The sequence below is a fragment of the Halichoerus grypus genome, chromosome 9 (assembly GCF_964656455.1).
Source record: "Halichoerus grypus chromosome 9, mHalGry1.hap1.1, whole genome shotgun sequence".
Classification (NCBI taxonomy): Eukaryota; Metazoa; Chordata; class Mammalia; order Carnivora; family Phocidae; genus Halichoerus; species Halichoerus grypus.
Genome location: NC_135720.1, coordinates 29,509,652 through 29,526,497, shown reverse-complemented (window position 1 = coordinate 29,526,497; position 16,846 = coordinate 29,509,652). Strand labels below are relative to the sequence as shown.

General features: G+C 38.5%; 1 long non-coding RNA gene across 2 annotated transcripts in view; it reads right to left on the bottom strand.

Annotated features, from left to right (window-relative positions):
* The window catches only part of LOC118539105 (uncharacterized), a 74,566-nt gene extending 58,137 nt beyond the window's left edge, over positions 1-16,429 (bottom strand). For both annotated transcript variants that reach the window (XR_004918969.2, XR_013441108.1), the window contains exon 1: positions 16,254-16,429. This is a non-coding gene — a long non-coding RNA (uncharacterized LOC118539105). The remainder of the gene's footprint in view (positions 1-16,253) is intronic.
* Positions 16,430-16,846: the final 417 nt, after the last annotated feature.

The following is a 16,846-nucleotide window of genomic DNA, read 5'->3' as shown; positions in this document are numbered from 1 at the left end:
CAGAAATTAGAACTCAGAGAAGTGAAATATTTTCCCAGATCACACAGATAGTAAGGATGGAGAGCTTATTAGAACTCAGTCTCTTGGCTCCAAATCCCATTGTCTTTCTCTAACACCCTGCCTGATCTCAGAGTTGTGGGAGTAAACAGAAAAGCCACAGATGTACTTTAAACTCCCAACTCGAGATTGTCACAAAAATTGCCCAAGTGGTTCTCATAACATGTAGATTCAGGCCATGTCTAGGAAGGTATTTTAGAATCAACACAACCTGTGTGTGTGTGTGTGTGTGTGTGTGTGTGTGTGTGTGTGTGGTGTGTGTGTGTGTGTAGTCCTTTATCCTCCTAGAAACAAAATGATCTATCTATTTTGGCTTTGGCTTTATTTGAAAGGGTACTGAAAAGTCTACTCATTATGAATTATATTTCATCCATTCTTCACGAAAAACATAACAGAAACTTCTAAGATCCAAATCACAAAAATAGACAAGGGGATGATCAGTTCCTACAGATATTATAATGAGGGGATTATTTCCCTAATTTCTTTATACTAAAGGTAAATCTTGACGCTTACTAAAATGGAAATAAAATTCAACTTTGTATAACAATAAGAATTTGGAATATGTTAGCCTAGAATAATAGACAAATAAGACATATAAACTTGTTTCAAAAGAAAACAATAAATTCACGAATGAATTTACTCATAAATTATGAAGGAAGTTAGAGATGATGCTTTCATTTTTTGAGGTCATAGAAATTATATTTATAATATGATCCTGGGTACTCCTGTTAAAAGTGACTACTAAGGTAGATAGGCTGTTGACCCAAGACAATATTTTTAAAATACCTCTGTCTGGTCTAATGATCCAAGTTTTTCACTATACTTTGCCTAAGTATTCTTCCAATGGAAGAAAAAGAGCAAGGCTAGTACAATCCATTGATCATTCTCATAGTTCTGAGTGCCCCATGGCTCCTCAAACAATGGCGGCTATGCCGACAAAACCAATAAAAACAGTTACTATGGTGAAAAGAAATTGTTTAAAAGAGAAAGCTATGTTTTTTTCTCCCTATTTCTTGTAACCCTTGACCACTTCCCTTTTAATCAGTTAGATCTTCTCTAGGAATTGATAACACAACAGAAAGCAGAGAGCAAATGAGTCAGTTCTTGGCTTTGGGGTTTCAAAAATTAGACAGTATATCTGGGAGAATATTTAGTGCATAAGAATAAAGTTTTCCCAATTCTTAGGGTTCTGGACAAGACCTCTGGTTGAGAGAAGGAGAGGAGAGCCATGAAGGCACTGTGTATCCCTGAGAAAGATAAATCCTATGCCTTGTCCCCTACTGAAGGCCAAACTTTGGGAAGAATGAGAGCAAGGCCTCAGATGGGCATGTGGTTTCTGAGATTAGAGGGACCTATGATTTCTTCTTTGGCATAGCCCCAGGGAAGGAGCAAGACCAGAGAAGATACAGATCCACAGTGTGCATAGGAAGAGAAGGCCCTAGACCTCCAGGCATCCTGGGTCTAGTGCGGGTGGAGCAACAGAATCTAAAAAGAGTTCAGGCCTTAGGGAGCCTCATAGTCCCTTCACATCCCCAAGTGGTTTGTGACTGAAAAGGTCTCCTCTGCACATGAGGGTGAGCACTGAGGTGGGTTGACCTCAGGCAGGCTCAGGGAGCTTTCCGTGGCTCAGCATGACCCAGCAGCAGTTGAATGACTCCTGTGCCCCCTAGAGGGACTTGGTAGGATCTAAGAGATTGCTGAATGCCCCGTGGCTTTACATTTGGGAACATAGGACAACCCAGCATGGATCTGCATGGAACAATGATGAAAGGTCAGTAGGACCAAGGATATTTCAGGGGATGCCTGCATGAAAAGATGATCTGAGGACCAGATGCCACTATGCTCTTGAAGAGTTGGCCAGAGCTAGGCCCTCCCAGAACATATGCACAACCAAGAAGAATGCAGGCTAGAAATAAAACTTAAGTCAATTTACAGATAAATAAAGTTATTTCTACACACTTGACTTTGAGGACTTTTAACCTACTAAAGGCCACAAGTAACATTTCAGAAAATTGGGTCTTCCTCAGTTGTCCTGGTTTATTCTAATCAAAAGTTGGAAAGATGAGTCAGTAGGTCATGAACCTCTAGATATTCCTCAGAATCTCAAAACTCTCTTTCATCTACCCAATTCACTACTCTAATTTGGAAAACTTTGTTGGTTTAAAGAAAATGAATGGTAGCACTTGTACACTTTCTGAAATATCTACAATGACATCTCATGTTTTATTTTATTTACTTTGTTCATCTTCTAAAACAAGAGCTGTATGTATATATGCATATATAAAAATATAGCGATATATATTATTGCAGTTCATCCTATTATCCTAGAAGTCAGGAACAAGAATTCCACATATTAGGCTTTTTGTCTTGTGGTGATAAAGATTTTACTCTGTACATGGGGAACAAGATTTGGCTTGCAATAAACCAAATCTGTAGTAGAGAACACTTTTATAACAGAGTCGCATTGTATTCAGAAATAGAGATCACTAATAAAGACACCAATAGAAACTATTCAACCTCCCGCTCAAATATTTGCTAAATTATTGGTTTCTCTGTGAGAACATTTTCCTCTGGCATAAACAATGGCCATGAATAGGATGAGTGTTTGAACAGTACAAAAGTACCAGGTTTCTTCCTGTTACCCAAACAGCAATAAACACCATTGGTACAGCACCCTGCCCCACAGCCCTTGTCGGACAATGGGGCTCACACACGAGGGGCCAAGATGTTCAGTTCTCTGATAACGTGAATGTTCAGTCCCAGCTGGGAAGACACCCACAGCCAAAGTTAACAGTTGCAAAAGAGCCATTGAAGAAAAATGGAAAGGCTTCCTTTCCCTCCAAGGCCATGGCGGAAAGCAAAGGAGCCACATCTGGGTGTCTGGGAATGAATCATGTTATTGTATTAAGGAGATGGGCACACACTCTGCTACCCTTCCCTGCCACCACAACCTGCTTCCAGGGATGTTGTCCTATTGACTTCTCTTCTCAAGGCCACCTGTATTAGTGCATGTCAGGGCCAGCACATGAAGAAAACAAACAAAACCTCTGATTTTCTTTAAAGTAATTCTGAAGAAGCTAAAGGCAGAAATGATGATTTACGTAATCTATAAAAAGCATTTAGATGTATCTTTTTAACATGTAATATATACATGTATGTAAATTTCAGAGGTAACTGTCATTGTTTCTTCCATTTTTAAATGGGGAACTTAACCACAGAGAGGCTAAATAAGTTTTGTGACTAAGATGCTACTCCAGGTGTGTCTGGTTCCTGATTTTTCTCCTGGGAATTATGAAGTTAACTGAAACGGTGATTTTTGTACTTTTCTTGACTGCAGTTCAGAAGAAGAAATTCATTTTAGGGGACACCTGGTTGGCTCAGTCGGTGGACCATGCCACTCTCGATCTCAGGGTTAAGAATTCAAGCCCCGCATTGGGCGTAGAGCTTACTTGAATTTTATACTGAGACCTCGAATACAACTCATAAGTGTGCATAGCAAAAGTTTCATGAAATAATAACAAGATAATATGTGCCTTTATACACATTTTCAGCAGTTCCAGAACATGAATATTTCCTATTTTATTCTCTTTAAAGGAAAAAAATGTAATAATCCACTAAATTGGTTTCATTTTATGACTTTCAAATAGGTCTTGAACCATATTTGAAAAACATTTAACTAAAACATCTCCACCAAATGACTCCTGGCTTTTTTTAATTACCCCTCCTACAGGTGTCTGAATTCTTCCATTACTATCTATTTTATTTCTGAACATTTCTATGTGTAGAGATATGTCTCTGCTATTTCTATGATAGCCTTCCAGATCCTGGAAATAACCATCAAATTCCTCAGGAGTCATCTCTTCTCCAGTTTGGATATGCCCACTTTTTTTGTTCCTTGAATGATGTAGTTTCCATTTTGTCCACTCAGAATGCACAACATTTGGGGCGCCTGGGTGGCTCAGTCATTAAGCATCTGCCTTCGGCTCAGGTCATGATCCCAGTGTCCTGGGATCGAGCCCCTCATCGGGCTCCCTGCTCGGCGGGAAGCCTGCTTCTCCCTCTCCCTCTCCCACTCCCCCTGCTTGTGTTCCTTCTCTCTCATTGGGTCTCTCTCTGTCAAATAAATGAATAAAATCTTAAAAAATAAAAAATAAAAAATAAAAGAATACACAACATTTGGAGATATCCCAGCTGTCCAAGGCAGATTGCAACTCCAACCCTTTGTCTTAAATATCAAACTTAGATTCTGCTGTCCAGACCAATATTTCTATTTACAGTTTAAAATCATATTAGCATTTTTGGTGGCTGCATTCACATGCTGGTCAGCTACAACTAGAGAGTTCTTTTCCTCATGACAATGAAACTCGGTGTAGCCTAATGTCACCTGGTATACCCGCTTTCAATCATAAGTTTAATATTGACAGGTTCTGAATACAAAAACTGTGCCACATATAAGTCATGATATGCAAAGTGCTCTTCACTTTAATAGTTGTTTTTGAGGTTAAATGATACATATTATCTCAGAATTATAAGTTAAAATGATGCCTGCCATATATACTATTTCTTTGTAGGTCAACAATGCATCACTTCTTTTATATAAGTATGCCTTTGATCTGCTTTTGTGACATAAATTTACTTTGCTTTTTTCCCCCCTTTAATCAAGAAGACTTTATTACTGAGGAGTTTTGTTACTCAGTTGTTTTTATTTTGACATTCCAACATTGATTAGATATTTCGTTTTAGGGACTGTGCTTTTGTTTATATATATACGTGGTTAATTTATATGCTCTTTATTTCCCACATCCTGTTGAGATTGCTTCCCAGCAGACCCTCCTTTTTCCAAAAATAATACTCCTTTTTCTGTTTTCAGTATAGTATTTGCAATAAAAATGAAACACAGATATACTCCAAAGATGTAAGTTGGGAGTTTTGTGAAATCCTTGATTTAAGTCAAGGGATCTCAGGATAAAATGTCTTAGTGTGGTACCAAAGAGTGCTTATGTGTGGACATTTCAGAAAAACAAAGCGTGGTGGTACAAAAAAAGGAAGAACTAGCCAAAGATAGAACATGCTGCTTTAGAGAGTGAGGGATTTTTTCCCTGCACGTGGGCAGCTATGTGACATGGATTTTAAAGAAGGGGATAAGGAATTGGGAGCTGGACTAGATTGGCATTTTTCAAACTCTGCTCTCTGAGCAGGATGTGGGTGCTGGAAGGGAGACAAGCCATCTGGCAGAGCTCCAGGGTCTCTGCTCCCGTGCCCAACAAACATTCCCTTTCTGCACCCAAAGCAGCTCCCCTTGTGTCTTTTTTACATACAGTGTCTCTGTACCAAACTGTGTTTGCCCATGGCTAAAAGAAGTTTCCAAATCAGTGGACAAGATGGTCTTTAACTACTCTCCTGGTCTGGTCTGGTTTCTGTTTGGATGCCATTTTGTAAGGGTAGGAAGAAAGTGCCAGATGATTGGTATTTTTACTTGTCAGAGTCCAAAAGATTCTGGAAAAACAGCAGAAAAGTGAATTTAGGAAAACTAACTGCACAAAAGATGGAGGAGACTAAGTTTAGTAACAGCTAAGAAGGGTAAATGATTCAGCAAACTGATATACATCAGTATTTATGCACATCAGCTACCAGCTGCCTTTTGCTTCACTCCTTTGCTTCTCTACCTCCCCAAGCTCCCAGGAAACTCTTCAGTTCCACTTAAACTCTTAGGTCTTAGTACTTAATGACTCCTTGAGACCCAGAAAGTGAATTTCAGCTCTTATTTGCAAGCCTCAGTTCTCCTTTCTGCCAAGTTGGCCTGACCTCGGACACTGCTGACACTGGGCCCCTTTGCAGCAGATCTCCGATCTCATAGGCACCTATCTCTGGGTTGGGCCCACTCTGAGTTATTCTTCTGAGTTCCAGGTGAGCCCTCCCCGTCCCTGAGACTTGGCACTGTTCTTAAACAGTCTTTGTGACTGGGCTTCCAAAGGGCCCGTCACTATGCTGTGACACCTGCTTACCTGAGCCAGGAATGTCTGGCCTGGCTGTGTATGCAGTGGTTGTGCCCCGAGGGCTGCTCTTCTCCAATCTGGCTGTCCCCTTCTCCTAGGTGCAGGTTCTCTCTCTCTCTCTCTAATCCCTGATTCACTAAAGAATTCTGGAAAAGGCAGATAGAATAGTTTAGTTGTTGTTTTGTCTTCTGTTGTGTTTATCTATCAGGAATGTCAAAAGAATGTCTCTAACAGGATTTTAGTTCTGTTGTGCGTCAACTTTCTATTTTTCCACCTAGTTCTATCTGTGTTCTGCTTTTATTGCTTCCTCATCCCCTGACCTTAGATCAAAATAAAAATCTATTACACGTCACCCCTTACATACCAATGAGAGCCCATGTTAGGCAGAGTATAGGCAGTTGAGATATATTAGGTTTTTTGTACCTCACCATAGACCTGAGAGGTGGGTATCATTAGTCCATTGTTTTATGGAAAGACTAAATCTCAGAAAGCTGAGCTACTTTTTCAACAAAACACAACCTATATGTGGTAGAGTTGGAATTGGGATCCACACCTGAAACTTCAATGTCCATGACATTTTACTATGTACTTCTCCAATTAAGAGAAATTCATCTCTCTTTAGAGGTATTTGCAACTTTAAAACATTGGTATTTTTAAGCACCTTTATTTTGTAGGCAATCTAGTTCATGAGAAAACTAAAATTTTGAATAAGTCCCCCACCAAAATAAAATTATAGAAAAGTAAAAGTATAATTTATAATCTGCACAAATAGAAACTGAAATCCACTCCCGAGTCCTCATGCTGAGGCTGTGGAGCAAACACCCCAGCAGCTCTCAACCCTCCCACCACCACCACCACCATTTTCTCTCCTACCATAAAGCCACTCCAGTTGCAAATGGGAGTGACATCAATAGAGTGACAGCTCTGAATTTGTGATAATTTGTTTATGAAAACAAAATCCAAAATTTTCTTGGTACATATTATCTCACAGTTGATGGCAACATGGGAGTGTGTCATGACATTGGGGTTGGCAGGTTAGAAAATTATGTCAGATGATAATTCAAGGTTCCATTTTGACTACATGTATTGAGCACCTGTTGTGCACCATTGTTCTATATTCAGCATAGGATCAGTTCTGCCTTTAGACCCAAATAACTAGGGTCCCTCCCCAGGACCCTGTGCTTTAGAGAATCCCCTCCTTCAGCCTCATCCCTCTCCATCAGGTAAAGGGAACATGTCTACCCAGGTCCCATCCCCAAATCAGACCATGCTCCTATCACTTGGGACCTGGAATTCCCTGCCCTGATGACCTGAGCCTTCTTCTAGGGACAGTGCAGCCTCTCTGAGGTCTACTACTATCCAAAGTCTGGGTAGCATCTCTGGAATGTCAGCTTTTTTGTCCAAGGGACAGCCAAGGGGTAACTGATTTCAGTTAAAAGGGAGGAGGCTGGATTTTGGACAGAGTTTGGATGTGCTTTCATAAAGAATGAAGGAACTAGGGCGCCTGGGTGGCTCAGTTGGTTAAGCAACTGCCTTCGGCTCAGGTCATGATCCTGGAGTCCCAGGATCGAGTCCCACATCGGGCTCCCTGCTCAGCGGGGGGTCTGCTTCTCCCTCTGACCCTCGTCCCTCTCGTGCTCTCTGTCTCTCATTCTCTCTCTCAAATAAATAAATAAAATCTTAAAAAAAAAAAAGAATGAAGGAACTAGGGGATAAGAAGAGCAGAGGGTCAGGGTGGGAGGGTGCCTCTATTCCTATGGTTGCCTTGACACTGGGCTGCCAGGAATTCAAGGATGATCAAGCTTTATGCTCTCAAGGAGTTTTCAGTCTGGTTAGAAAGACTAGCACACAAATAAATAACAGTCCAACATGGTGAACACAATGCTTAGGATTCTTTTAAAATACCACAGGAAGGCCACTTAAGCTAGGCATGAGGATGTAAGGATTGACCGGGAAGGATGAATATTGAAGCATGAATAAGGTAAGCTAACAACGAGGGAATTGGGGTGAGAGGGACAGGGGGATTGTAGAAGTTGCAAGAAAGAACACTACTAGGAAAGACACTGAGGCATGAAGCAGGAAATTCTGCAAGACTGAGCGATGCTCTCATATCTCACAAAAAATTCTGTACACACATCTGGAAAAGAGTAGAAGCTAAATATACGAGCATTTGACACAGTTATGGTGTGGGAGAGAGGCTTATACATTTTTTAGTGTTTTTGGAGCAAAAGTCCTACATGGAGAGAGTAATATGAAGTAGAGCAGAGATGTCAACACATCTTGGAATAGGTTGTTTCTGACAATGTGGAGGTTAACCTTATTTTAGAAGTGAAAGAGCTTTAAACACAGACTGATATGACTGACTTAATTTTAGTTAGCAATGTGAAGGGTTATTTGGAAAGCACTGAAGACTAAAGACCCAAAGAACTAGTAGGCAGTTGTTACAATACAGGAGAACAATGATAAGGGCCTGAGCTAAAATAAATTGAAATCTCAACACACACATGGTTGTATCCCTTGCCTACCACATAGTAGGTGCTCAATCTCTAATAATTGAATGGATGACTAAAGTCAATAACAATAAGAATGGAGAGGAGGATATATTTAGGAGAGATGGAAATCATAGGAATCAAATGTGGAATTGACAGGGTCAGAAGTCAAGGATAATTCTAGGATGTCTTAGTGAGTATGGGACAGATGATGCCAGTGACAAAGGATGACCATCGGAGGCTGAGATAATGAAGCAAGTTTGGGTTAAGTTCAGCTCTGGGTGCTCGGGGGTCAGCCTGGTACAGATGACTCAGAGGCAATAAATAGAAACCTAGAAAAAGTGGTTATAAATTTTACTTTATATCAGAATGCCTAGGACATTTGTTAAAATACAGACTCCTGAGTGCAATCCCCAGATATTCTGATTCATGCAACATGGGATGAAGTCCAGGAATCTGCATTTTAAATAAGCATCCCAGGTGATACTAGTATAGGCTATTAGGACAATTTTTTTTTTTTTTTTTGAGAGAGAGAGAATTCATTTAGCTCTAAAGTTTTGGTGACAGATTGGAAATATAGATTTGAGAATCAATGACATAAAGATAATAATAACCAACACTGACCACTTGCAGTGTGACAAACTGTTCTAAGCACTTTACTATCTTAACATGTATAAACCTCACACCTTTATCAAATAGGTATTATTACAGATTGAAGAACTGAACTTTGAAGAGGTTTGTGAGTGTGAGAGAGGAGGCTGAACTCAGGCAGCCTATATTCATGGCCAGAACCTGTGTTCTTAACCATAATGCTAGTCTAGTCCTCCCATTTCTGTAATACTTGTTGAGAGTAGTTACTAGTGGCAAAGGGGGTGAGATTGCCCAAGAAGGTGTCATGTCTACGGGCCAAATACTGAATCCTGGAGAACAACAAGCATGAGTAGCAGATAAAGGTATAGGATTAAATGAGACTGGCAAGTATTTGAACCCATCCCAGTTTCTTTAAGGAGTGCCAGGTTTTCTTAACACAGAGAATGCAAATGCAGGGAAGTTCTTAATAAATATTCTTTGTAATAATATTGATGATGGGAACTTAAGTCCTGAAGGACTACTTCACCAAGTTATCATTTAATGACAAAATGCGGTGTTTCTTCATAATATTTCAGCTCTCCTGGATTTTTTACATTGCTGACAATGGAAGACACTGAGATTTTTTAAAATAAATATGATTTACAGGTAAATGTTAAATAATGGATTCCCATATGAAGAACTGCTTTTAATGCTAGTTCCAAGGAGAATAAGCATCAGAATGCAGATTTTAAATTCTGGTCTTTTTTGCACAATTCATCTTCAATGTCTCAGTTTGATCTCAGACTTGAAAATGAAAATGGTTTTGATACTTGCAAATACTAGAAACTTACTAAGTCTTGGTGTCCACAATCCTTGCATAATCATAGGGACACAGTTTAACACCTTGAGTTTCCTTCTACATTTAAGTGAGCAGAATCTAATGGTGCTGGAAGGATTTTGTTGTTTACACGTTAGGAAATACAAAATAAAGGACTTATATTTAGTCTATAGGACAATTTTCTAGCAATAATTTAGTCAATCATTGAAATAAATTTTGAAGACTATGAAATCATTTGCTCCAATTGTGCATTCATTAGTTTTCTAAACTATTCTTTCTCAAAAAAAAATTTCTTTCACCTTGTGGGTCCATGAATCCCCAGGTGTGCTTAAAGTTTGAAGAAATAATCAACTTCTTTTTCATTATCTTGTCTCTACTCAGCCACAGGATAACCTTGACCAATTTGTTTAGTGTAAAAGAATCTCTTTTCCCTAGAAGGAGGTCCACCCCAAAAGGATATCCCTTATTATAACTTCGCTGGGCATTTTTAAGCAAAGGAACAAGAAAATGCTTATAGTAAGCATCTATGTCAGAACCTCAAGGTAGCAAATGCAGCATTTGTATAAAGCCTGTTCCAGTGTCTGCTTTTACCCATCATGACTTACCTCTATCTGCTTCTGCCAGAGGACAGATAAATGCAGAAGGGTGTTTTGACACAGAAAGATGGATGTTGTATGGATGCTGGAAAGACAGGTGACTGTTTTAAAAAAAAACATTTTGAACTTAACTGGTCACTAAATCGAAGATTTGGGGTAGGAGAAAAAGAGCATAGAAGTGATAGTAATACAGTGAGGAGCAAGACCCTCATTTCATCATAAAGATAAATGTCGATGCACAGCAATTTGCAAATAACACATAATTAGGGATAGTTTTTGTAATGCAAAAATAAACCCTCTAATTATATATAGAACTGATTGTAGATAATGATAGTGATCTACTAGGAATAGATTAAAGGATTGAGATCTTTTTTTTTTCATCCCATTCAAGCACTGAGGTTTTCTACATTGACCTGTAGAAATGGAATTAATGGGAGACACTGAAGAGAGACTGTCTAGATTGCTGCAGCAGTTTGATTTACACATTTCCCAGAAACTTCCTTGTCAAGAACCTTTTAAAATACAATCATTCTCAAATCCTAAGCATGCCCATGAGCTAGTCAAAAAACGAGAGAAAGGGGGGGCACCTGGGTGGCTCAGTTTGTTGAGCTTCTGACTCTTGGTTTCAGCTCAGGTCATAATCTCAGCGTCCTGAGATGGAACCCTGAGCTCAGCGGGGAGTCTACTTGAGATTCTCTCTCTCCCCCTCCTTCTGCTCCTCTCCCCCTACTTGTGCACTCTCTCTCTCTCTCTCAAATCAATCAATCTAATCTAAAAAAGAGAGAGAGAGCGAGAGAGAAAGGAAAAGCTACTCATTTAGATCAGTCTTGTGAGACCCAGGCAAAGGTTTTAGAACTTTGGAAAGAAAGTTTATCAGAAAACCTTTTTTTTTCCTCTCTTATTTCTATCCTTTTTCCTCCCCCACTTCTCTCCTCTCTTCCTTTCCTTTTCTGTTTCTTTTTCCTAGACTCTGCACAAACTCCATCAGCTTTTTATTTTTCTGGGTAAGTTATGGCAGACAGAAGTATCTGGAAAGTACTTGAAGCTCTTCAGAAAACAAATTTATCTTGAGAACCCAAAATATTCCTAATTTTTAAAAATTAACTATCATAATATTACTCCCTGGTATGACAAATTATTCCTTTATTCAAAATGGAAAGGTGAATTTATGTAATGGCCTTGGCCAAGAGTAGTGTCTCCTTTGAGCAAGTTGGGGTTACTTCCACTGAGCACATAGAATCCCAAGATGTCAGGTTCTCCTGGCCAGACACTACCACTGTTTTCCACTAACTGCCCACTGAAAAGTAGCAAGAAGGACAGGACGCGGAGCAGTTTGCTAGCCTAATACATAGTCCTTCAGGAAAGTATGACCCTAACTCTAAACTTTGATGAGCAAAATGGATGGATATTATAAGCAGGGGAATAGAAAGGTACTTAAAGGGAGATGATGTTCTTATATTTTATTCAAACTGGCAAAATGACAATAGTAGACTGTAATAACTATATAAAATAAATTACCAAGAGCAAACACTAAAACAAAATCTATACAAAGGGATACACTCAAAAACACTATAGATAAATTAAAATCGAGTTCTAAAATACATTCAAGTAACCCACAAAAAGGCAGGAAAAATAAAGCAGAGAAAGAACAAAGGAAACAGAGAACAAAAAAATGAAATGAAAGATATAAGCCCTAGCCTATTAGTAATTGTATTAAATGTAAATTGTCTAGATATATTAAGTAAAAGACAGAGATTGGTGGAATAGATGTTAAAAATCCTAACTGTATATAGGAAGGTTGAAAGAAAAAAAGATGGAAAAAAGATATACCATGAAAACATTAACCAAGAAAGAAAGAATACATTAATATCAGATTTCAAAGCAGAGAAGTTACCTAGATCAGAGAGGGACATTAAATAATGATGAAAGAGTCAATCTACCAAGAAGACACAGCAATCTTAAATGTGTACACACTAAATGACAAAGCTGCAAAATACATGAAATAAAAATTGATAGAACTGAAAGAAGAAATAGAAAAATCTACAAGTATAGTTACAGCCTTCAACACCTCTCTCTCCACAACTGATAGAACAATTAGACAATCGGATAAGGGGTTTGTGGTAAATAACATTATCAAAGATTAGGGTTGTGATATCCACTGAAATAGGGACCACTGGGAAAGAGAAGGTTTACGTGGAGGAATGGAAAAGAAAATGAGCTGGACTTTGGTCAAGTTAAAATATTCAAGAGCAATGTCAAATGTGTAGTTGGATATATGAGGTGAAAGGTTAGAAATACAGATATGGAGTCATCTACATATACGTGGTAATTGAAGCAATGGGTTTCAATGAGTCTGCCAAGAAGAGAGTATATTGACACATAAAGTTTTTAATTGTAGGCTTGAACTTTGAGGAATTCTGACATTTGATGTCTGTGTAGAGAAAGGACAGTCTATTGGGGAAAATGAAGAAGTGGTCAAATATGTTAGAGAAAAGTTAAGTGCATGTGACATGGACATTAAAAGCATAGGGTATTTCAAAAAGAATGAGGATCCCAAAGTGAATGCTGCTGAAAGGACAATGAAGACTAGAACTAAAAAATGACAGGATTTCTTGACAGTGAGGTCATTAATGACCTTGATGAGAGGAATCTGATGGAAGGAAAGGGGTAGAAGCTCGGAGTGGATAAAGGAATGAATGGAAAAATTAAGACATGTAGATGATAAGTAAAGATAATTATTTTTATAAGTTTGACTGAAAAAGAGAAGTATGAGGAGCTGAGGGAGAGGTTTTATTCATTCATTCACTCATTTATTCATTTATTGTTTAGATACGGTTATAGGTTTTCTTGTTGTCTTTTTTTTCCCCTTGTTTTTTTTTCCCCCCCCACAGGGAGAAAGATTAGACAAAATTGAGAGGCAGAGGCTGAGAAAAAGAGAAAGTTGATTTTGTAACTTTTTGTTAAAGGAAAGGATGAGAATCAAAGCAAGGGCAGAGGGATTGGCCTTTCATAGGAGGGCGTGCCTCTTCTTAATAGGAAAAACAGAGGAGATGCATACAAATGTGACGTGATTGGTAGTTTGGTAGGGGGAAATTCAGGGAGTTCCTATCTGGTGTTTTTGCTTTTCTTGAATGTCTTAAAAATCCCCACGTATGGAAAAACACAGAATCATTTTTGATATCCACAGATAAAGAAACAATATTTTCTGTACCAAAAAGAGAATGAAATTATGCAAAAAGGTGGGAGGAGATTTTGTTGGAAAGCCCTTTATATGAAAATTTCTACAATAGTATAAAAATTAATGCACACTGAGTTTTACAGTTAGTGAACACTTAACTAGTCGTCTATATTGCAAAGAAGAAACTATTCTGGAAAATCAGGATGTGTGCAGACTCTTGGTTGAAAGTGACACAAAATCCTGGCTAAAATAGCTTAGGCAAAAAGAAACTGATAATATTCCTGCAATTTTTAGTTTTAGGGGACGGCTTCAGCATGTCTGCAGTCAGGCCTGAAATGACACCATGGAAACCTCACCTTTGCCTTCAGCTATATTCCTGCAGTCTCAGCTAACCCATGAAATAACAGTGGAGTCTTCTGCTTTATCCTCTTAGATCCATGCCCAGTAAGGAAGGTCTAGGATGTTTTTTCCAGAAGTCCTAGAAAAATCTCCTTGGCTTTACCTGGGTCATGGGCCAATCCCTGAAATAATAACTGAGGAGGATGAGATATGTCAATAGGCTTGGGTTTGTGGTCGCTGTGGGAGATGAGTATGGAGTCATGTGGCCTTACAAGGGGAATAGATAGATCCCCAAAGGTCCAGGAAGGTCACATTTTGACTATTCAAAATACAACCCAAGTGGGGCGCCTGGGTGGCTCAGATGGTTAAGCGTCTGCCTTCGGCTCAGGTCATGATCCCAGGGTTCTAGAATCGAGCCCCACATCGGGCTCCTGGCTCAGTGGGAAGCCTGCTTCTCCCTCTTCCCCTGCTCATGCTCTCTCTCTCTCTGTATCTCTGTGTCTCAAATGAATAAATAAGATCTTTAAAAAAAAATACAACCAAAGTGATTAACAATTTCACTTTTCTTCCCTGTATATAACCTTTAAGGTTACCAGCTAATGGATATGACAAATTACTGATTTGAGTTTCTCTTCTGCCCCCTTTACTATAAATTTGTCCTAAAGGTGCTAGACCCCAGTGAAATGACCAAAATGAAGATTCTATATGGATGAGCTCTGAATCATGGGGAATGGTTGTGATAGTTACCAATAATTAAAAATGAAAAGAATTATTAGGAAAAAAGATTAGAAGTGTCTCTTTTTATTTAACTTTGAATATGCAGAGTTCACTGTGATTTAAAATGAGAAAAGGTATAATTTCAATTTTACTAAACATAACTTCATCATCATATATTTCTTTGAGTAACATCCTGATATGGTGCATTCCTAAAATTAGTTTTTATCAACCATAGTCATTAAACATCTTTTGGCATATGACATGACTTTGTTTATATTTGGTAAAATACAAAGCAAGCCCTCTATCCAGTAAGGCTTAGGTCGAACCCAGTGCAGCAGTATAAAGATGTTAGCAATACCATCCCAGTACACTGTGAGTTCCTCAAGAATCCCAATTAAGTAGTCGTCACTTCTGTGTTTCTTCTGCCTAGCCCTGGGCTTAGGATGTAATAGGCGTAAGTAAGACTATCTTGATTTGATATTTTAGCTGGCCTTCTCTTAAGGATTCACAAGCATCATCACTCCACTGAGTTAAAGCTTTTAAAACATCATTTGGGTTAGAATCTTGGAGGTGGGATAAAATCCCTTTCTTGTTTTTCTCCCTATTATTACTTGTGTACACGTATTTCTTTCTCCAGAACTATATGCTGCTTTCAGAGCAAAAACCATATCTGAAATTATAAATTCATTTATCCATTCACTAATTTACTTACCACAAATATTCATTAATTGTCCTCTACATGTTAGGAACTGTAATTATGAAAATAAAACAGATACAACCCCAAGAGAACACGTGCCAAGTTTTAACTTGGCCTGTTATGGCTTCTTCCTGTCTCTACCGCAATATCTAGCAAAGGATGTAGCACATAGTGGAGGTTTTAGAAATGCTTACTTAAATTAATTGATTAAGGAGAGTTCTACCAAATATAACCTATATCTATAGTTACTATCAAATCACAATGTAAATTATTATCTATCCTCTTCAATTAATAGCTAAATAATAACCATCATTTATTCAAAATCTATCATGCAGGAACCTTATATACATCAGTTTTTAAAACATTACAACAGTCTTATAAAGTTCCTCATTTTGTACAGGACAACACCAAGACTGGAAGAAACTTCGTAAGTCTTACATGTTAAGTAGCAGAGCTAGGATTTGAACTCTGGTCTGTTTGGGAATGAAGCCTACAGTCTTACTCATTGCCGCATATTAGTTTCAACACGCTTGAAACACCTGCTTCTTCAGTACTTAAATTCAAATAGTTTTTGTCAGCTCTCTTCTTTCTCATTTCCCCCAACATACCTTAACTTTGAGCAATAGCAATCTAACACTTCAAGCAGCTCAATATAAATTCATGTGTTTGTTAATGTTAACAAACATTGATCCTCTGCAGTAAAAGACTGCTCAGCTCTCTTTTTCATGAATGGGTCATTCAACCACCATTTTATAAATTCTTTGTTATGGCTTTACCTCTCTGGGCTCAATGGGAAAAGAAGTACTTCAAGCACTCTAAGAGATGGACCCTTCTTGGCTTACAGTTTCTGGAGCTCAGGCAGATAGTCAGTCAGTGGTCAAAAACAGCACAGTGATCTTCTGCTCAGATGGGAATCGCATTCTTGTGCCAGTGAGCTCTGCAAACTCTGAATGATCACAATTCTTCTCACTCTTTAGAGATTCAAGTGTGTAAACATCATCAAGAGAGCTTTGTTCTCATTGTTCTTTTCCATACACAATACCTATATTTTGCTCTTGTTTATGAAACCTATTTCTATTGTATGTTCTTACAGCCACAATGAGGCCCTTTCCATTCTGAAGTATTATCCCAGGGCCATAGTGCGAGCAGATTCAACTGAAAACTGGGCTTGGTATAAACAGTGTAAAACATGCAAAATCCAAAGCCTGGTTGCTAGGCTTTCAACACAATGAAAAATATTCACATAAGGTTTATTATAAAGGACCAAGGTGATGGAAAAAAAAAAAAAGCAATTGCCAGTGGTTCCACTGAGAGGTGGTCTCCGAGGTCAATGTCAACGAGCATCTTCATCATTGTCTTTTTGAAAAGG